At 49.6% G+C, this 26802-nt stretch overlaps 1 protein-coding gene across 1 annotated transcript in view; it reads left to right on the top strand.

The window, feature by feature from the left end:
- DNAH12 (dynein axonemal heavy chain 12) overlaps positions 1 to 26802 on the top strand; it is a 3791933-nt gene that overhangs the window by 3480653 nt on the left and 284478 nt on the right. The window lies entirely within an intron of this gene.

Here is a 26802-nt window from a genome sequence, read left to right as displayed (position 1 = left end):
TTTATTCTGCAAGTTTCACCCACTTCCCTCTGTAAGATCTATCTCAATTTGTTTGCCACCTCTCTGGTTCTTGTGCCATGAACACTGTGGCCAGATGGGTCATCTAAGGTCATGATTAATAATTTTAATAACTGTCTGGGTGACTGTCTGGTGTGAAGTGGCAACTGATTGGTCAGGCAATGCAGTCTACCATCTGTCAGCATCTTTGTCCCGCATATACAATCTATGCAACGGCTGGCTGTGCGCAAATGGTCTGTCGCACTATCAATGACACCTGCCCCTCCTAGCTCGTCCTGCAGATCCCTAAGCATGGGGGCTACCTTTGGCTGCAGTATTTAGAGAACAATGTGAAGCAACAGCCTGGGGAAACACACCCTGAGGGTGCACCCTGCAAAGCGTGCTCCCCTCTATGTATGCAATCATACAACCTATAACAGAGTCTTTCTGGTGGACATTAGTCACCTTTTCGCCAGACCCTGATCTATATCAACAAGCATCTGCCTTCCGCCAGAATATTACCCAATTGGGTCATGTGTAATTACAAGAAAAGGATAAAGACTCTGAAGGTCACAAAGTAGCACCTCTTGGGAAAGAGTTGTGTGCATCCTCCTTATGCGCTGTTAGCAACACTACTGACATATATGTTCCCAAAACTTGCCAGACATCTCTGGTTCTGCGCCCTCGGTCATGTTAATGGTAATCATATTACAGTCTGAATGTTTTGCCATTCTTACACCACCCTGGGTTCTATTGGCTGTGTGGACCAGGTGCATACAAGATACTGCCCCTGAACAGGGCGGGCATTTGCCCAGTAGGAATAGTAACGCTCTCTTCATATGTGTGCTTACTCCCCATCACCCCAGCTCATGAAGCCGCCGCAGGTCCAGACAGGGAGTGATGAAAAATCTGCAGACGACCCGCGCTAATTAATACAATACTGTATTTTGTGTATACCCCCCAACCTGGGGGCTTGTTGAACACAAAGGGGCACTGTCTAATTTGTCCACCTCACTGAAGTTCTTCTCTAATGCCATGACAGCTGCAATACAGGCTCTCCAGCTGGAGGTTAAGAGTATGTCTGCATGCGTGGTCCATAAACGTATGTCCCTAGATTATCTCTTCGCTTCACAAGGTGGAGTGTGACACTTACCTCTTGCTGTTTTCGTGTGGATGTCCAGGGCCAAATAGAAACCAGTATTGTGCTCATTAAGACCCAGAATAGAGTGTTTGGTGCAGTGGCTAAGGTGAGAGATCCCAACTATGATAATATATTAAACTGGGTGGATCACTTCATACCGGATGTGGAAGGTTGGCAGCAGTTCTCATCCCTATGTTTTTTAATTTCTTTTTTTATTTTATTTGTGTATGGTTCGAAGAACCTTTACAAACAACATACGATATATGACATGATATCATACCAATATTACCAATCGGCTTCAATCATTTTATACAAAGTTGGTGTGCAGTTCAAATTAGTTCATGTTCACATAATCTAACCTTTAAAAATGTATGTAAAATACAGTGTGTAATTTACTGTACTATACTTACTTTAACATCCCAACGTGGTTCTAAACCACAACAAACTTTAAAACCCAGTTAATAATATCCAACTAAAAATCACCATTCTCCAACTCTTACAACAGCGTCATTTAAGGTAAATAATACGTTACACAACATTACAAAATGGAGGATATAAAATCATGTACAGAAATATAGATGGAGATAAACATTACATCAACGTACAAAAGATAGAATTGAGCTAGCCAGCTCAGGGTACTACTTACTAGGTATTTTCAGTACCGAGTTCGAACACTATTATTCACCTTGTAAGTTAAATGAGAACCTTCGGTCACATATCTCACACAATAAATATTTAAAATGATAGGTAGCCATCCAGAGCAAGAGAGTCTCAAGCCCATCCTGTCGCACTAGCATCCGCCAAAGACTTCTTCACAATCCCCAAGACACTAAACAGTGCCATCCCTATGTGTGATCAACTTGACTCCGAATTTGCTCGTCAGCTCTTTAATCCGAAGAAGACATCTCTTATCTGTTCCATGTGTTTATAACAAATATATAAATAACGAAGTAATGAAAAAATAACTAATTATTTTCTTTGTTTATTTTGAGGGGGTCCCCCCCAAACGCCCCGTTTCCCTACCTGATTTCCCTTACCTATGAGCCCCTCAGCAGCTTTGCTGGATTTCTAGGATTAATCTTTTTCACCTGGTAAGAGTGTGAGCCTTTTTCCCACTCTTACATGTGTTTTGCTGTGTGTGTTTTCACTTTTTGTGTGATCTTGAGCACTGGAGCTTCACCTACTCCATGGCCTCATATTTTTCATATGTGTTACACAGCCCCTTCAGTGCAGTAACACAGGGTTGTCTTTGAGACTTCCCACTGACTCCATTTTCTGGGGATGACTACTGTCCCCCAGAAAAGGTAAAGTTGCCATTAACTTTACTTTAGTCACTTTAAACCACAAACCCAGTACACCCCATCTTACATGGAGTTTTGGAAAGGGTTAATTGTTATCCCTTTTTGTCTGTGTCTCTTGGAGATTGTTTCACTCCCTTTACATTAAGACTTGGCTGGTGGCAGTGGTAACTACCCTAACCTTTCTACTGGGGTTATCTTATATAAACGTGGTATTGTTTTAGTCTATTATATTAGCCTCGAACATAAACCCGCTTGTCCAAATACATTTTATTTTGGCTCCGGCTGGGTTTATTCGCCATTTCTTTTTGTTAAAGTCTTTCTCCTGTTTTTCTCTGCGCGCCAAACCGGGGATGATTCCGTTGTTCGCTGTCTTTTCGCGGGCTTCTGCACAGAAGCCTACCTTAAGGCGCCTGAAAGTCTGGGTAGGCAGGATGTGAGGGAGGGATCTTTGGACCCCTGCCATGGGTTCCCTTGGTAACCCAAGTTGCACTCCTGTTTGATTGGCTAAGGGGACAGTCCTTGCCAGGACAGCCACCCTGCTGTGTGATTGACAGCCAGGCTGTATGAATGGGGGAAAACTGCATAAAAAGCAGGTCTCTGGGACTGGATGAAAGAACCCTCTGGTGGTATGAGCCAACATCTCATACCACCAGGGGGCGCAGAAGCTCGGCTGCCTGTGCCGGCGCCTCCTCTACTCAGGCTGAATCTATCTGAAAATAAAACAATTTGAACAGTAATTCTGCCACTTACCTTTGTCCGTTCCTGCTGCCCTGCTCCTGAGGTCCCTCTGACTCCGACCTCTGCCAAAATCGGACCCGCTTTCAGCCACTGCTGCATCGGCTCCGGGTGAGGCCTCCTTCTGCTCTGCCATCTACCCGGCTCTCGCGGTGTTCCTTCCTGCGCTGTGGTTGGCTGGGATGGAGCCGTACACTGTCTGCCTCTGGGTTTCACCAGCACCTGCAGATCGATCCTGGAGCCTGCTGCGGCATCGACCACTCGAGTCTCAGCTGACTCACGACCGCCCGGATCGATCCTGACATCCCCGGGGTCCCGTCTGGGTAGTGACTGTCTGCTGCCATCTTGGTTCCCCCTGTCTCTGGCGGCCATTTTCATTTGTGCGAGGTCCCTACTGCAGCGTCTGTTGACCCATTCTGGTGACCATCGGCGGGTCGTGACTGCCTGATCCCTTCCGTCATCCACGGGCCATCTCCATCACAGACCTCGGGTCCTGTCTGGATAGGGACTCGCCGACAGGCCTAAGGGGAATTGTCCTGCATCCGCGGACCTATGGGAGATTGTGCGGCTTCCTCCCGCCGGCACCCGACAGGTCCCTCCCGTGCTCTGTGGTCCTGTGGGGGTTTGTGCTGCTTCCTCCCGCCGGCAACTGTCTGTTCCCTCCAGCGCTCTGCGGACCTGTGGGGGATTGTGCTGCTTCCCCCGCCGGCAACCGACTGGTCCCTCCAGCGCTCTGTGGACCTATCGAGGATTGTGCTGCTTCCACCCGCCGGCAACTGTCTGTTTCATCCAGCGCTCTGCAGACCTGTGGGGATTGTGCTGTTTCCCCCGCTGGCACCTGTCTGGTTCCTCCAGCACTCTGTGGACCTGTGGAGGATTGCGCTGCTTCCACCCGCCGGTACCTGTCTGGTCCCTCCGACACTCTGCAGACCAGTGGGGGACTGTGCTGCTTCCACCCGCCGGCACCTGACAGATCCCTCTTGCGCTCCATTGACCTGTAGGGATTGTCCCGGCACCTGAACATCGTCTTGGCACCTATCTTGCTGTGGGCTGCACCTATGTGCGGGTCCACCACCCTGGAGTCGGCCGTCTTCAGTCACCCCCAACTGACATCGCCCACCTGAGTCAACCTGTCTCCTCCTCTGTCTAACCGTGGGACTGCACCTACGTGGGGGTCCACCACCCTGGCGTCGGCCATCTTGGCCACCCACAGCCAACATCACCTGCCTGAGTCAGCCTGTCTCCTCTGGCACACCATGGTCCTTCTGTGACTTTTCCCTGTTGCACGTGCCCTACCCTGGTATCTGCCTTCCCACAGTATTGCGTCTACTGGATTGACCAACATCCTGGCTTTAGCCGACATCAGTCTGCTGCAGCCTGCGGGGAGTAGATTGCCAGAGCTCCCTCCGCTCTGATCCTGGTCCTCTCTCCACGCTGACTCTCTGGGCTCTACAGGGCTACGACTGCCCGGAGTGACTCATACCTGCCTTGACACCAGCGCTCTCCTTCTCCTGCCTGACTCTCCTGGCCGTCCGCTCACAGTCCCTCCCCAGCTCTACCACCTCTGCCTGATACCCCACCAGAGTGTCTGCTCATAACACCTGCCTCTGCCCCAGTCCACCCCCTACAACTCTCCCCGCTCTTGCCTTGGCCTCCCACAGATCACTGCAGACTCTCCTTTGGCACTCTACCACCTTTGCTGCCTGAAGCCCTCCCAGTGTTACTGTTCAAGAACCCAATTACGGCCCTCTTGACTTGCCTTATTTTTGAGCCCCTGTTATGCAATCCTCCAAATCTTCTCTTCGCCCTCCTTTCTCCCCCCCCTTTCTTCACTCCCACTTTCTCCTTTCCCTCCTTCTCTCCTTTTCCCTCCTCCTTATGCCCAGTCCTCTCCCCTATTCCCCCCACTACCCCTCCCGCACCTCACCATCCCTCACTCACCGCCCTAATCTTCTTTACCCCCCTCTCGCCCACCATTCCAATCACATGAACATGGCACTCTGGAACGCCAGATCCATCTGCAATAAAACCGCAGCAATTCTCGACTTATTCTTTCGCCTCAACCTCCACTTTCTATGTTTAACTGAAACCTGGATCCCCCCCCATAACACTTCTGTCCCAGCTTCCTTAACCACTGTCATGATGCCTACCTCCAAGGAGCCAGGTCCGACCCAGCAACCCCAGAGGCAGGCATCATTTCCCCCAGGGGAGTGCCAGCGGGCCCAAGCTGGGGCCCTTGGGACACAGTCCTGGCGCCTTAGGCTCATGTTGGACCTCTGTCCTGGCGCCTTAGGCGCCAGGCTCATAAAGCTAGACATGTGTGCAAGTGTTTTAATGTGCACTTACCTGATGCAGACCATGCTGCCACATCCAGGCCCTCTTGAGGCCTGAATGGAACTACTTTACCTGTGGGACTACTTTCCACCCGGGTGTGGTCGGGGAAGGATACATACCTAATCGGAGGAAGGATACACACTTGGAACTTCTACCAAAGCTATTTAAACCACACCCGATCAGCAACTCACGCTTCGTGTTGTTCTGCTCCTCGCAGCTGGACGCTCACCGTGTCAGCTCCTGCATCTGGACCTCAGCCACGCCTGTCAGTATCCTGGGTCACCTGCAAAGGGAGACAAAAGACCTTACCTGCTAAATCAGCACCACAGAGACATCACACCGACGATCCTGAAAAGGAAGACATCATTTTAAAAGCATTTCGCTACAATCACTGCAGCGCTGCATTTCACTCACCTTTCCTGGACGCCACCGTCTTCAGCAGTGATCATCCGGATCCACAGCCACTTCCCAGAGCCTAGAGAGAAAAAGAGAAGAACAAGGTGAGAGAAGGAAGGGAATAGGAAAAGCTCAGTTTCCTTCTAAGTCTTACCTGTTGGGTCATTCCCATTTCATTTCGGGTCTTGCCGCTCCCAGGCATCCGGACCCCGGCCCCTATGGGGAAAAAGACAATGAACATTATTATTAAGCTTGGACTTTTGAACTTGCAACAGAACTTTTACAGAGCCTTACCTGAATAGTCAAGCTTACCTGAACTCCCATCAATCCTCAATCCAGTGAAGTAACTGGGTTTCAACGCGCCCCTGCATCAGAAGCAGGAAGGAGAGCTCATCCTTCCTGACCCTAAGGTGAGACTTCACGGGGAATCGTGGAAGGGTATCGTGGAGGGTTGGAAGAGAGTGGGAGGCTTGAGCATAACTCAGTCAGTAGGTAATACTCCCTTTTCACGCACAGGGGAATATTCCTGTGAGCCGGAGAAGCCAGAGTAGAGGGGCCCTTCCTGTCCATCTTCAGAGTCCTGCGCTTCACTATTGAAGAAGCATCAGCACTCGAAGCCAGACCTGCGTCTCCGTGGGAATCAGGTGAGCGTTACAACCACCTCCTCCTCCTCCTCCTTCTCTCATACCCCTCGTGCTACCAGCCGTGGTGGAGGTGTTGGCCTCCTCTACCACCCCAAGTTTATCTCCTCCTCCTCCCCTCCAGCCCTCCCTTCTTTCCCTTCCTTTAAATTCCTTTACAAATCCTTCTCCTCTCCCCACCCTATCTCTCTCCTGATCATCTATCGACCCCCTGGACTACTTTCTTCCTTCTATGAAGACCTGGATCACCTCCTCTCGCTAATCTCTCCCTCCTCTTCCTCTGTCAGTACTTGGCCACTTTAATCTTCATCTCCCTTCTCCCCCTCAATCCTCTCCCCTCCTCTCTATCCTTGATTCCTACCTGCTTTCCCCTCCTCTCCTACACACTCCCCTGGCTCCACCCTTGACCTCATCTTTAACTCTTCCTGCCCCCCTTCACCTGTCTCTACCCTCCCTGTCTAACTCTCTGACCATGCATTACTCTCATTTTCCCTTTCTCCTCTCCCTCACTCCTCCTCTCCTTACCCTTCCGCTCCAGTCTACTCCCAACGTGACTTCCGCAACTTTGACCCCTCCCTCTTCACCGACACCTGCACTTCTCTTCTCCCATCTCTCCATGACTACTCCTTATTATCGGCGAATGATGCCCTTTCCTCCCTTTCATCTGCTATTTCATCCTCCCTTGATTATCTCTACCCTCTTTCGTCCTTCCGCCCAACCCGGAAACCCTCTCAACCTTGGCTCACTCCTCATCTCCTCTCTATGAGACGCCTTCTCAGACGTCTCGAGAGACTATGGCTCAAAACTCCCTCGCTATCTAACCAAACCTCTTACTTCTCTTATCACTCCATCTACGAATCTTGTCTGACCTCAGCTAAATCCTCTTACTTCTCTAACCTACTCCAATCTCAAGCGACTCACCCCCGCCGTATCTTTCAAACTCTCTCTCGACTCCTCTCTCCCCCTACTCCTCATCCCTCCTCCAATTCTTCACTCTTTCCTTCTGACTTCGCTAACTTCTTCTCTTCTAAGATTGTCTCCCCTTGGCAAAAAATTCTCACCTCCACCAATGACTTCCCTTCTTCTTCTCTCCCCTCCTCCCTCCTGCATGTCCTCCTTCTCGCCTGTCTCCCCCTCTGAAGTCTCCACCCTCCTATCCAAAGCCCATCCCACGTCTGCCCCTACTCACCCTCTCCCTTCCCTTCTCATCGCTAAGATTTACCCTCTTCTTGTCCCCTACCTCATTTCCTTCTTCAACTCTGTCTCTCCTCCGCTACCTTTCCCTCTGCCTTTAAACATGCCACGATCATCCCCATACTAAAGAAGCCTTCTGCTGACCCATGCCTCACCTCGAATTTCAGACCTATCTCTCTTCTCCCTTTACTCTCCAAGCTTCTCGAACCCCTTGCATACTCTCAACTTTCATCCTTTACCACTAATTCCTCTCTCCTACCACCCTTCCAATCAGGCTTTCGTCCTGAACACTCCACTGAAACTGCTCTCACCTCTATTCTGAACTCCCTTCTTACTGCCCGCCATGCTAAACAATCCTCTATCCTTATTCTCCTTGATCTCGCTGCAGCCTCCTTCACACTCTCTCCTCCTTTCGCTTCAAAGGCTCCATACTCAACTGGTTATCCTCTTACCTCTCTTACCGCTCCTTTACAGTCTCCTGGGGTGGCCGGTCCTCTCTTGAATATGGCGTTCCCCAAAGCTCTGTCCTAGGCCCTTTCCTCTTCTCTCTATACACCTCCCTCATTGCCCCTGTTATCTCCTCATTTGGCATCTCCCACCACTTCTATGCCGAGGACACTCAACTCTTCCTCTCCTTCTCCTCCTTCTCAACTGACCTCCACCTACAACTCTCTTCCGGCCTTACTGCCATCAAGAACAGGATGTCTTCCCAATTTCTCTCTCTCAACACCGACAAGACAGAAGTCTTATTTTTTCCCTCTAACTCTCTATCTCCTCCCTCTCCTCTCCCTTTCATTCACTTCCCTCCCTCCAATCTCCCTATCTCTTCTCAGGCTCGTAACTTAGGTGTTCTCTTCGACTCCTCTCTCTCCTTCTCCCAACACATCTCCCTCACTTCTCGCTCCTGCCACTTCCACCTCTTCAACATTTGCAAAATCCACCCCTCTCTCACTTTCCACGCTACTAAACTCTTAATCTCCTCCCTTATCTTCTCCTGCCTCTTCTACTGCTTTTCCTTACTCTTTGGACTTCTACTTCTCACCTTGCCCCTCTTAAATCCATCTACCACTCTGCTGTTCGCACCCTCTGTCCCCTTACCTCCTGTGATTCCATCTCTTCCTCTCTCTCCTACCTTGGCTGGCTTCCTTTTCACTCCCAACTTAAATTTCAATTTTTCTGACTTGTCTTCATATCTCTTCATGGTCTTGCCCCCCCCCTTATCTCTCCTCCCTTCTCTCCTTCTACTCCCCTTCCCATTCCCTCCGGTCTGCTGACCATTTCCTTCTCACTTCACCCCCTCCGCCCTGTGCCTCCTCCCGTTTTCGCTCCTTCCAGCTCTTAGTTCCTCTACACTGGAACTCCCTTCCTCTTGCCATCTGTTCTTCCCCCACCTTCCCCTCATTCCGCACTTCCCTTAAATCTCTCCTTCTCCATCCTCCTCCTTGAATCCCCTACCCCCTTCTACTTCCCCCTTCTTGTCTCTTTTTCCCTGACTCTCTCCCCTCCCCCCTCTGCCCCCCACCCTTCTTCCTCCCTCCCTTTCCCCCTCCTGCCCTCCTCTTCCTTCACTCCACCCCCAACTTGTCCCATCTCCCTTTCCTCCCTCCCCTTCAGCTAATTGCTCTTTCCATTGTTTTGTTGTTTGATTGATTCATATTGTTATGCTTCAACAGTTTATCGTTCATGTTTTATGTATCATGTTGTTCTATGTACAGCGCTTTGGCGTAAGGCGCTATATAAATCAATAAAATACAAAATACAAACCTACGAGGAGCTGACAGAAGAGGACCCCTACAATGACTGAACTGCCCGGTGAAGCCCTGCTGCAGGTCCGAATCTTCAGAATCTGACGATAGAGAAGATCCCCCAGGAAACTTCTTCCCTTGAGTTGGTGGGACCAACCAGTTCGCCCAAACTGCAAGCCAGGACCCCTCCTCTGGTCGAATTCGCTGTAAAGAGTTACAGTGGGCCGGATAGCCAGGAAGGTGTTTGGGTTTTAAGGAGCGCACCTTTTATTCGTTGTTTTGCTCTGCTGCTGGTTTCTTCCCTGGGTAGTGCAGGACCCTCCAGTCTTCCTACTTCTTGTCAGTCCGACAGTCGCTTCAGGAACCGTGAGCCTGCAGGACCTACCAGGAACGTCCACCTCAGCTACAGCTTCCTCTCCATTGCAAGGTATTGTGCAAATCCGGTTGCTCGTTTCGTTCCACCGCAGTGAAGAAGGGCTTGTCCTTCTCTTCTCTTTGAACTAACTTTTCTATCAACCAACCTCGTCCGGAAACCGTGCCACGAACCTTACCGCAAACCACCCTGAAATGTGTGATCTTAAGCAAAAGACTTTTGACCCATTGACTTTGGCCTTAAGCCTTTTCTACCTGATTTTATCACTGCAGTTCATCTTGTTCAATTGCCCTGAGTACTTACCTGTACTTGCCTGTTGCTTTGATTTAATTTCTAATAACATTGTCTTTCCCTCCCTTTTAAATTGCTGGAGTGCCATTTTGCTCCCACTTCATTTTGTGAGCTTAACTGGAATTTAAGGGAAGTGGTGTGGTGTATTAAGAGAGTGATTTTTGAACTGCTTATAATAGTGTAATGTTATACAACTGAAGAGTGAAATAAATGTGTATTGTGTCTGGTGTTCCCAAAGGGTATTGCATATAATTTTGCCTAACACTACCTTTATTACCCCATCACCCCTTGCCTTTTTAACCCCTTACCCCACCCCATATTTACTTTCAAGCAAAATTCCACATTGTTTTCCTTATTTATTTTTTGTTATAAAAGCTATTTGTTATTTATTTTTCTTTATAATCACGGTATACCCTCTTATGAGTCGTTTCAGTTGACTTCAAACAGCATTGTATTTTATAGCCTAGCGTTAATTAGCAACAGCAAAGAATGTACAACTTGTTGTCTGTTTCCCCCATCCGAGCCAAATCTGCATTTTGGAACTGTTTCCAGCTTTGGGAAGAGGCCTCTGTGCATTTTGACTTACTGTTTATACAGGGTGAGGCGGAGAACTGGCGTCCTCACATTCAGCTTACTGTTACAGAGATTTAATAAATATTCCAGAGATGCTGAGATCAGTAGTGTGTGCTCCCAATTCTTTACAACGACTTGTCAGGGGACAGAGAGGCAACAATAGCAATGCTATTTTTGCCATGCCAATGGTTTAGGTGCTGCTAGTTGAAACACTTCTGTATTCTCTGGCCCTTCCTCACAGGTTCCAAAAAGTTGCTTTAATCTGAAGTACAAACACCACACAAGTGGGAGGGAGCTGTGTCTGTTCCATGAGGCCATTTCTAGACGTTTCTGCCTTCCCTACCCTCAGCAACCACTTGAGACCTTAATTTCTTTTGCTGTCCCCATTCAAATGCCCTACTCAAATGTGTTGCTCCTTCTTAGGTCATGGTACGGTACATTGTCATTGTACTGGTCTGCTGGAGGAGATGTTGAAGGGTTGCTATTATCAGAACTTTTTGATACCCCAGAAGAGGGTGATGCGTGACTGATCCTTGACTTGCACCTGTTGAACTTGTTCCTGTTTAAAGTTTGTGGACCTTACAACGATTCTACAGGATGTATATCTTGAGGGTTTGCTGGTGGCCCTGCATCTTCAGATTGCATATTCTCATGTATCGATCCATCTGGAACATTGGAGATCCTTGGTGTTTGTGGTGGATGACATACACTTCTTGTTGACAGTACTGTCTTTTGATCTTTCCTCAGCTCTTACAATGTTCACAAAGCTGCTGGAACTTGGTGCCTCCTGAAGAGGGTGGACCTGCTGTTTCAGGCAGGGGAAAGGATCCTCCACCCTTGCCAGAGCAGCCTCAGCCTACATGCTTGACTGTTGAGTGACTTAGTTACAAGATGCGGTATCTGTCTGTTGAGGTCCTGGGCATCATTCTGTCAGCCAGAAGATCAGTTTTCCAGCTCATGATGAGAAAAAGAGAACCCAGATCGCCTATACTACTTCACAGCCTCCTAGTTGGTATCTTTATTATACCTCGCTAGGGAAAGTCACCAGATTAGCATGATGGATAGATACTTGGCTGTCATTTCTGTTTTTAAGAGGACACCCAAGCAGGGATCCCTTTCCATTGTGCAGGTATGCATTTCTTGAAAAGGCTAACACCTGTTGTATGAGCACATCAGTTTGTTGTTACTACGTGGGATTTTAACTTGGTTTTCATTTTCCTGTTGAATCCATGCAAACTTGGTTTTTACATCTACTCATCCCTGAGTGGATTTTCCTGGCTTCCCTTCAGTGAGGTAAGTGAGTGAGCTCAAGGCTCTGTCTGTGAATCCTCCCTTTCTCCCTTTGAAGCTTACTCTTAGGGTGCCGTCCTTCCTTCCTGTGACTGAGTACACCCCCTCACAGAAAATGAATTGTTCAGTGCTTTTTCTGACTCCTAAACCTTGCAATTTGGCAGAGTGCTTCCATTACCTCTACCCCAGGAGAGCCTTATGTTCACACGAGAGATTTCAGAAAGGATTTCCAGCTGTTGTGACCTTTGCTGATGTTTGTGAAGGAAGAGCTGTGTCCAAATAGAGACTGTCCACCTGGATTGTCCTTGTCCTTGTACGTCTCAGAGTGCTGTTCTCTGGTAGACAAGGAGGTCCCTGCATTTCATTGGGTTCAATTCATTAGAGGTCTTGCTGGAACCTCTTTCTTACAATGAGTTTATCCATTTTCTAGACATCTGTCAGGTCATTCCATTACTGTTTCCATTCTGGCAGGTAGTTTGGTCACTCTCTCTATCAGAAGAAATGTTTGCTGTAAATGCTGGTTCATTTCTGTCCTCCCTGATCCATTTCCTGTATGGCTCTTGGAATCTAGTAGAGATCAGGACTCTGTGAGAGGAAGCTACTCATTAAAAGAACAAATTACCTACCTCTGGAAATATTCATTCTGATAGATAAGTCCTTCCCCCACAGAGTCCTCATCCGTCAACCCACCCCACAATTCTCTCTAATTGATTACCCGTAACCTATGGCAGTTCTGCAGTTACTTTCCATCTGAATAAGGTGAACATTTGCAGAACCTATGTAATGGAGAACAGTTAGCATCAACATTTTCTTTTGCCACAAGCCATTTGCAAATGGTAATTGGCCTTTGTGAGTAAGAAGGGGCATGCCCTGTGTATATGGAGAGCTGCAGAGGTGAGTGGCTAGCAGTTTTTAACCTGAAATGTTCCCACCCTGAATTCTCCAAGTCTCATCCATATGAGTAGTGCTTTTTTCCAATAATTACTCCCTTCCTGCTTCCTTCCATGCAGGATCGGCCCTTGTGTCAAGGAGCATGGATGGGCATGTCTGCCTCCTCCAGGATTCCCTCTGCGAGTGAGCTTTCTCAGCCCCTTTTATATTCTGTGGAGTACGGCTTCTCTTCTGACCTCTTTCCTGATCAGTTATTCCTCCTTTAAGTTTGTGTTCTCAAGTCTGATAGTTTATTCCCTAGATGATTCCTAATGTCCCTTATTATGCTATTATTAGCATTGACTTTGTATCCTGATAGTCGTTATTGGTGCTGTGGTGCTAATAAGGGCCAGCAAGTATTCATGCCATGCAGCACCATCTTGAAATATTTCTACATGGTGGGAAGGGCTGCTGTTTCTTGCAGTCTGTCTGTTCTGATAAGGCTCGTGCTGCACTCAGAGTGATGATGCATGAAGTATGCAAGCATTCTCTCTCTGGCTTTCATTCAGGTAAAATTTATACTTTTTCTCTGTGACTTGTGAACACCATGGTTTGCGGAAGTGTATGATATACGCGAGTATGTGGGGCAATTTATGAGGTGTAGGTCTACTGGCCAACATCCCTCAAAATGACCACTAATTAGATAGTACTGTGTGTCTGGGAGGACAGTGAGAGGGAGGAATTCCTCCTCATCCACCCGCTGGGAGACACATCAGGTAGCGGCTGGGGCAGCACAGTGCCTGGTGGCTCGCCTTCTCCACAGCTTAGGCATAGTTGTGCAGAACCCATTTTTGTTGCCTATGTGCTTGCACCTAGGGGCGCAGCTGTGTCTAAGCATACATTTTTCAGATGCATATTTGCATTAATCAAGCTGTGCTATAAGACTTCACCTGAAGGAGTTATCAAACATTCTACTAACTATACCTAAACTGGATGCATTTGTTTTTTTGTTGGAGTTTCCAGTTCAGAAAATACATAATGCAGTTATTTTCCCTTATCTATATGCATCCTTTATGGGTTGTCATCTGAATCCGTATTCTAGAATGGATTCTTTGTTCAGAGGATGTGATTCAGCATGTCTTTGGTTTTTAGGTTTTTTCTGTTATGTGCTTCTCAAGCCACTCCATCCAAATTTAAGGCATTGATGGTGAAATCTGTCAAAGATAAGGAATCCGCACAGGAAATGCAATCCATTGACTTTGGATGTATGTTCTGCCTGTCCACTGGAATGACCTTGGGGATGGGATGTGGACTATAAACACACAGGCCTTGTCAACTACAATCAACTGCAATCAGAATAATTCATCTTGGGGTGACAAAAACATTCTGTATTATCAGAAGCTGTGATGGGAGAATTTGTGATTTCTACTGAACACCACTGAAATACAATGTCCATATCTTGGGATAACAGGAAAAGAACCACAGAATAGAGTTCAATTTTTGTATTAAAAAAAGGAAATGAACAAGTTACTTTCTTACCTGGTAACGTTCTTTCGATGGGATGGTCCGACGACGTATTCCATATCTATGACATGTAACCACCACAGCTGTGCTGCTTCAGAAACTTTTTTTGGCGTCTGCGTCGATGACGTTGATGCGCCGTCGTCGAGGACCTCCTCCGACGTCCGACGTCATCCGATGTGATTAGTAGGACGCATGACGCCCGTAGCCTCAGTAGTAGTTTTTTTCCCCCAGAACGTGTGACATTAGTCAACTGCCAGTCAGACACAAAGCCTTGCGGAACGTAAGCTGCAATCGCAAAAGAAATTCTGCAGCGGGGAAGGCAGGGAGGGAGCGATATGGAATACGTCGTCGGACCATCCCATCGAAAGAACGTTACCAGGTAAGAAAGTAACTTGTTCTTCGAGGGGATTGGGTCCTCCGACGTATTCCATATCTATGACAGACTCCCAAAGCAGTACCAGAGCAAGGAGGAGGGAAAGAATTTATAATCAAAATTTAGAATTGCCAATCAAATAGCAGAGCAAAGGACCGCCTTGCCAAAGGCCAGATCCTGTCCTCGGATGGAATCGAGGGAATAGTGACGTACAAATGTATGTACTGAAGCCCAGGTGGCTGCATCACAGATGTTGCGAATAGGAACACCCCTCTGCAGGGCAGTAGATGCAGCCATACCCCTGGTAGAATGGGCCCGCAAGCCAGCCGGTGGGTCCTTACCCGCCAAGTGGTAACACTCCGAGATGGCCAAAATAATCCAGCGAGACAAAGTCTGTTTCGTCACAGCTTGCCCCAAACGCTTTCCAGCGTAACCAATAAAGAGTTGATCGTCCACTCTGACCCGGGACATGCGTGAAACATAAAAGCTTAAAGCTCTCCTAGGATCAAGCCTATGGAGCCTCTCCTCTTCCTTACCAGGATGCGGAGGAGGATAGAATGCCCGAAGAACAACCTTCTGGGCCAAATGAAATTCCGTCACTACCTTCGGGAGAAAAGTGTCATGATGCCCGCTCCCGGGGAGCCGGTTCAAGCCCGGCGTCCCCGAAAGCGGACATCCAGTCCCCAAGGAAGGACCCAGCAACCCCATATAGGGGCCCTTTGGACAGTGTCCTGGCGCCATAGGCGCCAGGCTCATAAAAGACATAAGTCCTGGCGCCATAGGCACCAGGCTCATTATGGGAATGCTCGGGTGCACTTACCTGATGCAGACTCCTTGAGGCCTGAAAGGAACTACTTTACCTGTGGGACTAATTTACCATCCGGGCGTGGTCGGGGAAGGATACATACCTGATTGGAGGAAGGATACATACCTGGAACTTCTCCCAAGGCTATTTAAACCCCACCCGAACAGCCACACGTGCTTCGCGATGTTCTGCATCTAGCAGCTGGACGCTCACCGTGTCTGCTCCTGCATCCTGACTTCTGCCACGCCTGCCAGCATCCTGGATCACCTGCAAAGGAAGAGAAGAAGAGAACAGAAGAAGGAAAAGTCCTTACCTGCTAAATCCGCATCCCGGAGACAATCCTGAAAAGGAAGACTTTAATTTAAAAGCTCATCGCGTCGATCGCTGCAGCGCCGCATTCCACTCACCTTTACAGGGCGCCTCCATGTTCAGCAGCGATCATCCAGATTCGCAGTCACGCCCCAGTGCCTAGGGAGAAAAACACCAGAACAAAAGGTGAGAGAGAGAAGGGAATAAGGAAAGCTAAATCTCCATGTTAAGACTTACCTGTTGATTCATTCCCTCTTCATTTCGGGTCCGCGCCGCATCCTGGCATTTCCGGACCCCGGCCCCTAAGGGGAAAAAGAGACATCAGCGTTAATGAGCGAATGAAAAGACATTACCAAAAAACGCTCATTCAAGACTTACCTGATTTCTACAAGGATTTCACCTCTCATCTCGGGTCGGTGCCTGTTCCCCGGCATTCCGTACCCCGGCCCCTATGGGGAAAAAGACACTAGCATTAGTACATTAATGCATGGACACAAGGGGAACCTCTTATCGAAAAACTTACCTGGAAGCCAAGCAAGTTTGGTTCTCACCAATCCGAAAATCCAGTGAAGTAACTGGATACCAACGCGCCCCTGCATCAGAAGCAGGATGGAGAGCTCGTCCTTCCAGACCCTAAGGTGAGACGCTACGAGAAATCACAGAAGGGTCTCAAGGAGGGTGAGAGGGGAAAGTGGGAGGCCGATTGCATTACCCCGCAGACAGTTAATCCCCTATTTTCGCCTACAGAAGGATACTTCTGCGAGCCAGACAAGCCAGATTTGGGGGCCCGGTCCAGTCCGTCTTCCGAACCCTGCGCATCATCTTAGAAGAGGTCACAGCAGCGCGAACCAGGCCAGCGCCTCCGTGGGAGTCAGGTGAGCGTAACAGAACGCGAAGCCTTCCTACAAATTCCCACCCAGGCGCTATGGAAAGTTCTGAGACTGATCAGTTGCCCCAATTACTGGGGGAATTACGGGCCGAAGTGCATGCCGCTCGTCAAGAGACTAATGCCCTCAGGAGGGAATTAATAATATAAAGGAAAGAACTGATGACCTGGCCAGACAGCTTTTGCAAGGTCAAGCTGGGCAAACTCCTCTACCCGGTTCCGGAGGGAACCCCGCTCCTGTGGTTTCCAGTAACCCTGTGCAGATTAATCTACCTGGAAACATGCCGCTGGCCCCACCTGAATGCTTTGCTGGGGACCCCAAACGATTCGCCGTATTCATGAATCAGTGTCGTTTGCACTTCCCATGCAGACCTGGGGCCTTCCATAATGATCAGATCAAGGTAGCCTTTGTATTGTCATATCTCAGCGGCTGCGCTGCTGATTGGTCAGTTCCACTGGTTACTCAAGATGACCCGATTCTCCGTGATTTTCAAAGGTTTCAAGCAAGCATGGAAAGGTTATTTGCTCAACACTCTCAGGGGCAGGCTCTGGATGACAAACTTCTATCCCTGCGACAGGGCAATCAGGACCTCCTATCCTATATTGCAACCTTTAATAGACTAATTGTGGAAACGGGATGGCTAGAGGATAAAAGAGTCACGTTGTTTTATCGAGGCCTTCGCGGAGAACTTAAAGATGTCTTGGCCCAAGTTGTAAATCCGCCCCAAGAATGCACAGAGTATATAGACTTAGTGGTCCAATTGGATCACAGACTTCAAAACAGAAAAGCAGATCGGTCCAGGTTTTAGACCTGGGTGTTGGTCAAGACCCATGCTAATCCCAAGGGAGTTGATGTCTCTGAGCCTATGCAAATTGGAGGGGTTAAAGGACCCTTAACTCAAAAGGAACGTGAAAGGAGGCGGCAGTTAAAATTATGTCTTTATTGTGGGAATTCTGGACACTTTCTACGAGATTCCCCGGCAAAACCGCCCCGAAAGGCAGTAGGAGCCGCTGATAAAAACCATGAAGACTCTGTTTCGGGAAACGACTCCGCCCGACAAGTGCAGGGGTCCGCTTGCCGAGCTTGAAAACTAACTCTCAGACCTCGCATTTCATTGTGCCAATGGTTCTCGTAGATCCAGAACAGCCTAAGCGGTTGCATGCAATAAAGGCATACATCGATAGTGGGGCTATTGGAAACTATGTGGATCGTGAATTGGTCTCTAGGATTAACCTCCCTCTCCGTCCTAAAACCAGCAAAGATGTCATCACCACAGTCGATGGAACTGAAATTGCCTCTGGACCGGCACTGAGGTGACTCTTATTGGTCCCGACGGCCATCGGGAGGGTGTTGTGTTTGATGTAATCAAGGCTCCACAGTTTCAGGTTATTCTTGGAATCCCTTGGTTAGAGACACATAATCCTCGAATTGATTGGTGAGCTAAGAGAATAACCTTCCCGGATTGTATACAAACCTGCTACCCAGAAAACCTGAAGATTAATCTAGCATCTGTAACCTCTGCCTCCATGCAACTACCTCCGGAATACCAAGACTTTCAGGACATCTTCCAAAAGGAACAGGCCAACATGTTACCTCCTCACAGATCGTACGATTGCCAAATCGATCTGGTGCCCGGTGCACAACCCCCTTGTAGCAGGATCTATGCCCTTACCGAACCTGAGAATCTGCATTTGAGACAATATTTGGATCAATACCTAGCTAATGGTTTTATTCTCCCGTCAAAGTCCCCGGCATCCTCGGCTTTGTTCTTCGTGCCCAAAAAAGAAGGCGACCTTAGAACTTGTATCGATTACTGCACATTGAACCAGACGACGGTTAAAAACCGTTATCCTCTGCCAATGATCCCTGAACTCCTTGACCAGGTGAAGGACGCTTGCATATACACCAAGTTAGATCTCCGGGGGGCTTATTATCTGGTACGAGTTAAAGAAGGCGACGAATGGAAAACTGCCTTCTGTACTAAATACGGATTATTCGAGTACCAGGTGATGCCTTTCGGATTGTGTAACGCGCCGGCTGCCTTCCAATACTTCATGAATGATGTCCTTCGGGAACTCATCGATGTTTGTGTAGTCGTATATATCGATGACATTCTGGTGTACTCCTCTTCGGAATCTGATCACAGAAAACACGTCAGGGCAGTACTTGAAAAACTGCGCCAACACAAACTATTTGCTAAATTGGAGAAATGTGTTTTCCATACCACAGAAGTCGAGTTTCTAGGTTTCATCCTGACACCCAAAGGAGTCCGAATGGACTCAAGAAAAGTGGATGCCATCCTCAAATGGCCATCACCTAGCTCTGTAAAAGGGGTTCAAAGCATGCTCGGCTTTGCCAATTTCTATCGCAGGTTTTTCCCGGAATTTTCACGCGTGGTACAACCCATTACTGCACTCTTGAGGAAAAATAAACGTTTTGAATGGTCTGAAGAAGCCGAGCAGGCCTTTCAGGATTTAAAAGCTAAGTTTACCTCTGCACCTATTTTGAAACACCCGCGTCCAGATCTCCCTTATGTCGTCGAGACTGACGCATCCAGCCTAGCCATGGGATCTGTCCTGTCCCAAAGAGATCCCGAAACCAACCAACTGCATCCCGTAGCATTTTGGTCCAGAAAATTCTCGGCACCCGAGGTTAATTATGCAATCACGGACAAAGAACTGTTAGCCATTAAGTCCGCTTTTAAAGCCTGGCGGCATTATCTGCTTGGCGCTCGACATACCATCACAGTGATCACTGATCACCGGAATTTACAGTATCTGAAAACCGCCAAGGCTCAGTCATCACGGCAGCTCCGATGGGCTTTGTTTTTCGCTGAATTTGATTTCGTGATTACCTATCGACCTGGCTGCAAGAATGGCAAAGCAGACGCCTTATCCCGAATTGGAATGGGAGAATCTGATACAAACTCAGAACCAGTACCAATAATTCCCGAACAGAGGATTCTAGGCATGACTTTGTTACAGACACTTGAAGACATTCAAGCCAGAGTGAAACAACTCCTGGACCCTACAACCTTACAGGAATGGATACAAAAGGGATCAGACTTTACCATAGATAATGGTTTACCTTATTTCCAAGGACGCTTATTCCTGCCACATAAGGAATTACACGAACTAGTTATTTCTGGTTATCATGATACATTAATAGAGGGACACCCTGGTATTGCCAAGACAGAGGAAAAGGTGAAACGACAATTTTGGTGGCCCTCTTGGCCAAAAGATGTTAAATCTTTTGTGATGTCCTGTGGTGTTTGCGCCCAAAATAAAAGTCAAAAGAAAAGACCAGCCGGTCTCCTTCAACCTCTAGACATACCACCAGCACCCTGGCACACCCTAACAATGGATTTTATTACGGACCTGCCTCCTTGTTCGGGGTACAATACTATTCTGGTAATTGTGGATTTGTTTTCCAAAATGGCCCAATTTATTCCTTTGAAAGGTTTACCTTCAGCTTCTGTCGTAGCCAAAGAATTCCTCGAAAATATTGTTCGGCTACATGGATTCCCATCTATACTAATCTCTGACCGGGGAACCCAATTCATTTCCCACTTCTGGCGCAAATGTTGTCAAATGGCACAGATCGACGTAAGATTATCGACCAGTCACCACCCTCAGACCGATGGTCAGACCGAGAGGACAAATCAGACCCTTGAACAGTACTTACGGTGTATGTTACAGCAATCTGAAAGCAACTGGAAAGACATTCTTTGGATAGCCGAATACGCATATAATAATTCGGTACACTCTGGAACTGGCCACAGTCCTTTTTATACTTTATTTGGGCATCACCCTCGAACCTCAAACCTTGACTCACCTCAGAACCTCGGAATGCCTGCAGTAGAACATCTGCATTCTACAATTACCCAAGCCTTCAAAGAGGCAACTACGCATTTACAACAAGCCAAGAGAAAATACAAGGAGAATGCTGATCTACATTGGAGTGAAGCAGCTCCGTATCAGATTGAGGATCAAGTGTGGTTAGCTACCAGACATTTACCACTCAAAGGGCCTCGAACTTTTAACCCAAAATATCTGGGACCTTATTCTATTACGGCAATAATTAACCCAGTGGCTTTTAAACTTGATTTACCAGCTAGTATGCAAATTCACCCTGTTTTTCATGTGTCACTTCTGAAACCAGTGGTACCCGGAACCCGACTACTCAAACCTCCAGAACCTATTCTAATAGATGGGAAGCCCGAATTCGAAGTGAAGAACATTTTAGACTCAAAAATGTTTATGTCAAAACAGTTCTACCTAATTGATTGGAAGGGGTACGGACCTCAGGAGAGGTCGTGGGAACCCAGCGACCATGTGCATGCACCTTGATTAGTCAGGAAATTCCACCGACTCTTCCCAGACAAACCAAAACCCCCGGAGGGAACAACCTTGGGAGGGGCCTTGGGGGGGGAGTGCTGTCATGATGCCCGCTCCCGGGGAGCCGGTTCAAGCCCGGCTTCCCCGAAAGCAGACATCCAGTCCCCAAGGAAGGACCCAGCAACCCCATATAGGGGCCCTTTGGACAGTGTCCTGGCGCCATAGGCGCCAGGCTCATAAAAGACATCAGTCCTGGCGCCATAGGCGCCAGGCTCATTATGGGAATGCTTGGGTGCACTTACCTGATGCAGACCATGCTGCAGGATCCCGGCCTCCTTGAGGCCTGAAAGGAACTACTTTACCTGTGGGACTAATTTACCATCCGGGCGTGGTCGGGGAAGGATACATACCTGATTGGAGGAAGGATACATACCTGGAACTTCTTCCAAGGCTATTTAAACCCCACCCGAACAGCCACACGTGCTTCGTGTTGTTCTGCATCTAGCAGCTGGACGCTCACCATGTCTGCTCCTGCATCCTGACTTCTGCCACGCCTGCCAGCATCCTGGATCACCTGCAAAGGAAGAGAAGAAGAGAACAGAAGAAGGGAAAGTCCTTACCTGCTAAATCCGCATCCCAGAGACATCTCGCCGACAATCCTGAAAAGGAAGATTTTAATTTAAAAGCTCATTGCGTCGATCGCTGCAGCGCCGCATTCCACTCACCTTTACAGGGCGCCTCCATGTTCAGCAGCGATCATCCGGATTCGCAGTCACGCCCCAGCGCCTAGGGAGAAAAACACCAGAACAAAAGGTGAGAGAGAGAAGGGAATAAGGAAAGCTAAATCTCCATGTTAAGACTTACCTGTTGATTCATTCCCTCTTCATTTCGGGTCCGCGCCGCATCCTGGCATTTCCGGACCCCGGCCCCTAAAGGGAAAAAGAGACATCAGCGTTAATGAGCGAATGAAAAGACATTACCAAAAAACGCTCATTAAAGACTTACCTGATTTCTACAAGGATTTCATCTCTCATCTCGGGTCGGTGCCTGTTCCCCGGCATTCCGTACCCCGGCCCCTATGGGGAAAAAGACACTAGCATTAGTACATTAATGCATGGACATAAGGGGAACCTCTTATCAAAAAACTTACCTGGAAGCCAAGCAAGTTTGGTTCTCACCAATTCGAAAATCCAGTGAAGTAACTGGATACCAACGCGCCCCTGCATCAGAAGCAGGATGGAGAGCTCGTCCTTCCAGACCCTAAGGTGAGACGCTACGAGAAATCACAGAAGGGTTTCAAGGAGGGTGAGAGGGGAAAGTGGGAGGCCGATTGCATTACCCCACAGACAGTTAATCCCCTATTTTCGCCTACAGAAGGATACTTCTGCGAGCCAGACAAGCCAGATTTGGGGGCCGGTCCAGTCCGTCTTCCGAACCCTGCGCATCACCTTAGAAGAGGTCACAGCAGCGCGAACCAGGCCGAACTCTAAGGACAACCCTGTCCTTGTGAAAAACAGTGAAGGTAGGCTTAACTGAAAGTGCCTGTAACTCACTCACTCTGCGAGCGGAAGTAACCGCAACTAAAAACACAGTTTTCAGAGTTAACAGCCTCAAAGGGCAAGAATGTAAAGGCTCAAACGGAGCACCCATAAGAAACTTAAGAACAAGGTTTAAATCCCAACCGGGCACCAGGAAAGGTGACGGAGGGAACACATTAGTGAGCCCTTTCAGAAACTGTGAAATTAAAGGGATTTTGAAGTAAGAATACTCTTCAGACGAGCGCTTAAAGATGGACAGCGCCGCCAGGTAACCTTTAATGGTACCCACTTGCAAGCCCTTGTGGGCCAAAGAAAGTAAAAAGGACAGAACCATGGGGATGTCACATGCAAAAGGATCCACATTCTGAACTCTGCACCAGTCACAGAATTTACGCCAACGGCAACGGTACAGAGACTTTGTTGCTGGCCTTCGGGCCGAAAGCAACACCTCCATCACGTCTTCAGGGAGGTCCCAATCCTTATACCTCAACCTTTCAGAAGCCAAGCGTGAAGGTTGAGGGATCTGACCTCTGGATGGAGAACCTGACCCCCCTCCCGTGAGAGCAGATCGTCTCGGTAGGGAAGACGACGTGGAGGGCAGATGGACAAGTCGAGAAGGTCCGGGTACCACGTCCTCCGAGCCCACGCCGGAGCAATGAGGATCATCCGGGAACCGAACTTCCGTAACCTCCGCAGCACTTGCGGGATGACAGGGACTGGAGGAAACCCGTACAGCAGCGGGAATGACCACTCCACCACGAACGCATCTCCTAAGGCGCCTTTTGGAGGAAATTCCCGCCAGCAAAACCTTTCGCACTTCCGGTTGACACTGGAAGCGAAGAGATACACTTGAGGGGTCCCCCAAAGGGCGAAGATCTCCAGGAGAATCTCCTGAGCCAACTCCCACTCGTGAGAGATCGTGCTCTGCCTGCTCAGAGTGTCCGCCGTCACGTTTTCATCTCCGGCCAGATGAACTGCCGAGATGGAAACTTCCTGCTGGATGGCCCAGAACTCGAGCTGCATCGCCTCCCTGCACAGAGGAAGTGACCCTGCCCCCCCCTTTTTGTTGAGGTAGTGCATGGCCACTGTGTTGTCCGTCAGGATCAGGACACTCTTTCCTCGCACAGTCGGCAGAAAAGCCTTCAGGGCTAGCCTGACGGCCCTCAGCTCCAACAGATTGATATGGAGTCTGGACTCCGACGGAGACCAACGACCGCTGACTGTCAGCCCGTTGGCATGAGCTCCCCAACCCGTGAGGGATGCATCCGTCACGATCGTCACCTCCGGCCAGGGAAGCCAAAATGGAGCCCCCTTCATCAAGTTGCCTTCGACGGCCCACCACAGAAGGTCCTGGGCGACCGAGGGCGGCACCTGAACCGGGTCCGACATCCTGCCGGAGGACTGCGACCATTGCATCTTGAGTGCCCACTGCAAAGATCTCATCCGCAGGCGAGCCTCTGGCACCAGAAGAATGCAGGATGCCATGAGGCCAAGCAACCTCAAGAACTCGAACGCTGGGAGCGTCTGGGCATGTTGAATCTTGTGCACCATCTGCTGAATGTGAAGAGCCCTCACCTGGGGAGGGAAACACTGCCCCAGGGAAGTGTCGAGCACTGCTCCGATGTACTGGAGCCGCTGTGTTGGCGTCAAATGGGACTTCTTTAAATTGAGGGTGAAGCCCAGCCTGTGAAGGGAGTGGCAGGTGACGGACAGATGATCCAGGACTTGCTCGGGAGAGCTCCCCCTGATCAACCAATCGTCCAGGTAGGGGTAAACGTGAATCCCCCCTTGCCTGAGATGCGCTGCCACCACCACCATGAGCTTGGTGAAAACCCTCGGGGCGGTGGTCAATCCGAACGGCAGGACCCAAAACTGAAAGTGCGAGTCGCCAACCGCAAACCTCAGGTACTTCTTGTGCTTGGGATGGATCGGCACATGGAAGTAAGCATCCTTGAGGTCGAGAGACACCAACCAGTCCTGAAGCTGAAGGGCCTGGAGGACTTGAGAGAGAGTAACCATCTTGAACTTGTCCTTCCTGAGGAGTTTGTTCAAACCGCGCAAGTCCATGATGGGTCTCAATCCCCCGTCTTTCTTCAAAATCAAAAAATAAGGGGAATACCATCCCTTGTTCCTCTCCGCTACAGGCACCAGTTCTATGGCGCCTTTCTCCAGCAGGGCTTGAATTTCCTGCGCAAGGAGTGGATCTGGACTCTGCAAAGAGAGGTTCCCCGGTGGATTGTCGCGAGGCCTGTGCCGAAAGGGAATACAGTAGCCGTGGGTTATGATCTCCAGAACCCACACATCTGAAGTAATGGCACGCCACTCTACAAGATGCTGCGCCAGCCTTCCCCCAACCGGCGAACCATGGGGCATGGCCTCATGACTGAGTGGTAGCGGTTGCAGCGTTACCTGAGGGCAAAGAGGCAACTGCCCGAGCGGCCTTGGCGCCACGGGTACCCTGTCGTCCACCTCTGGTACCCCTGCGTTGGCCTCTTTGACTGCCAGCTCCTCTCGCTTTACTGAAGGACGAGTAATAGCAAAAGGAACCACCCCTCCATTGCTGTCCCCTAGGATGAAAAGGCAGAGGTTGGCGAACTGCAGTGCCCAACGACTTCGCTGCAGCTTTTGAGGTCTGCAACCTCTCAAGGCTCTCGTCAGCCTTGCTGCCAAAAAGGTGTTCACCGTCAAAGGGCATGTTGAGGAGCCGGGACTGCACATCAGGAGCAAACCCCGACTTCCGCAACCACGCAAACCTGCTTATCACGGTGCTCGCCGCCATGGACCTGCTGACGCATTCAGCCAAGTCCAAACCCGACTGAATGGACTCACACATGGCATCCTTACCATCCTGGACCATAGCAAGGAAACCATCCCGTTCGTCCCCTTCGGGAATATGTTCAGCCGCTAATGCAACACAGTTCCACAGAGTGTGTGTGAAACGAGACAAGGCACAAATGGAGTTGGCCGCCTGAAGCGCCATACCACCAGAAGAAAACACTTTCTTCGCCCAGCCATCAAAACGTTTGTCGTCCCTATCAGGAGGGATGGTAGGGTACGACGCCTGCTTTGCCGGGGCCGTGGCCGCCAGCACCACCAAACTCTACGGAGTGGGTAGCCTGGTCAAGTAGCAGGGGTCGCTACTGGCTGGACGGTATTTCCGCGACAAGGACCTGCCCACCGCCGGGAGACTCTCCGGAGCAGTCCAAGCCGCCGCCACCCTTCTCTGTAAAGCCATATGGAACCGCAGTACCGGGTCAGTTGGATACCAACATCAAGGATGTCCGTGAGATCATCCTGCACAAACTCCCCTGGGGGAGCAGACCATCCCAAGTACTCAGAAACCCTAGCCATAAGGCGTCGGTACGAGGAATCGGCATGAGAGCCAGGCTCAGGCCGACAAAACTCCATCTCCGGAGAGGTGTCCAGTCCACTGGCATCATGCAGTGACTGCCTCAAATCGTCAAACTGACTATGGCCCGAGACAATTTCACCTGGAACCTGACTAGGAACCAGGCCATCAGAATCCTCATCCGCCTCTGAAATATATTCCAGGTGGCGAAAAGAAGGCACCCGAGATTGCTTGCTCTTAACCAGAGCCTTCCTATGGGGTTCCCCCGTGCTACGGGGTACCTCCGACACAAAAGGCGTCGAGAGCGTCAAGCGAATCGGTGCCGGCGTCGAGAGAACAGGCATCGGCGCCAAGAGGATCAGCGGCGTCGACACAGTCCTCGAAGCCGGAGCTCCGAGCGTGTCCTTCGACGACCTGTGCGTCGACGGCTTCGACGACTTCCTCGGAGCCGGAGCCTCGAGAAAGCCTGTTGACGCCCTCGACGCCTCAGACGTCGATGTCTTCCTCGAAGACATCACAGGTGCACACGGTCTCGAACGCGTTGAGGACCGGGACCTGGAACGGGTACGTCGAGAACGAGTCCCCTTGTCCAAACGGGACCTCTCCCGTGACTCGTGCCGACCACTCTTGCGAGCGGTGTCCCCTGACCTCTCACGACCGACCCCACTCGGGGGCGCGGACGGCTTAGTACCCTGCGACTCGAGAATCGCCAGCATTTTCTTCCCGAAGGAAGCCCATTCCTCCGGCGTCGCACGGCTGTTGGGGTAAGCGACGTGCTGGGCAGAGTCCTCCGAAGAGG

This window comes from Ambystoma mexicanum, chromosome 2p, assembly GCF_040938575.1.
Source record: "Ambystoma mexicanum isolate Mex_15411 chromosome 2p, UKY_AmexF1_1, whole genome shotgun sequence".
NCBI lineage: Eukaryota > Metazoa > Chordata > Amphibia > Caudata > Ambystomatidae > Ambystoma > Ambystoma mexicanum.
Note: the sequence above shows the minus strand (reverse complement) of the source record. Positions and strands in the feature narration are given on the sequence as shown.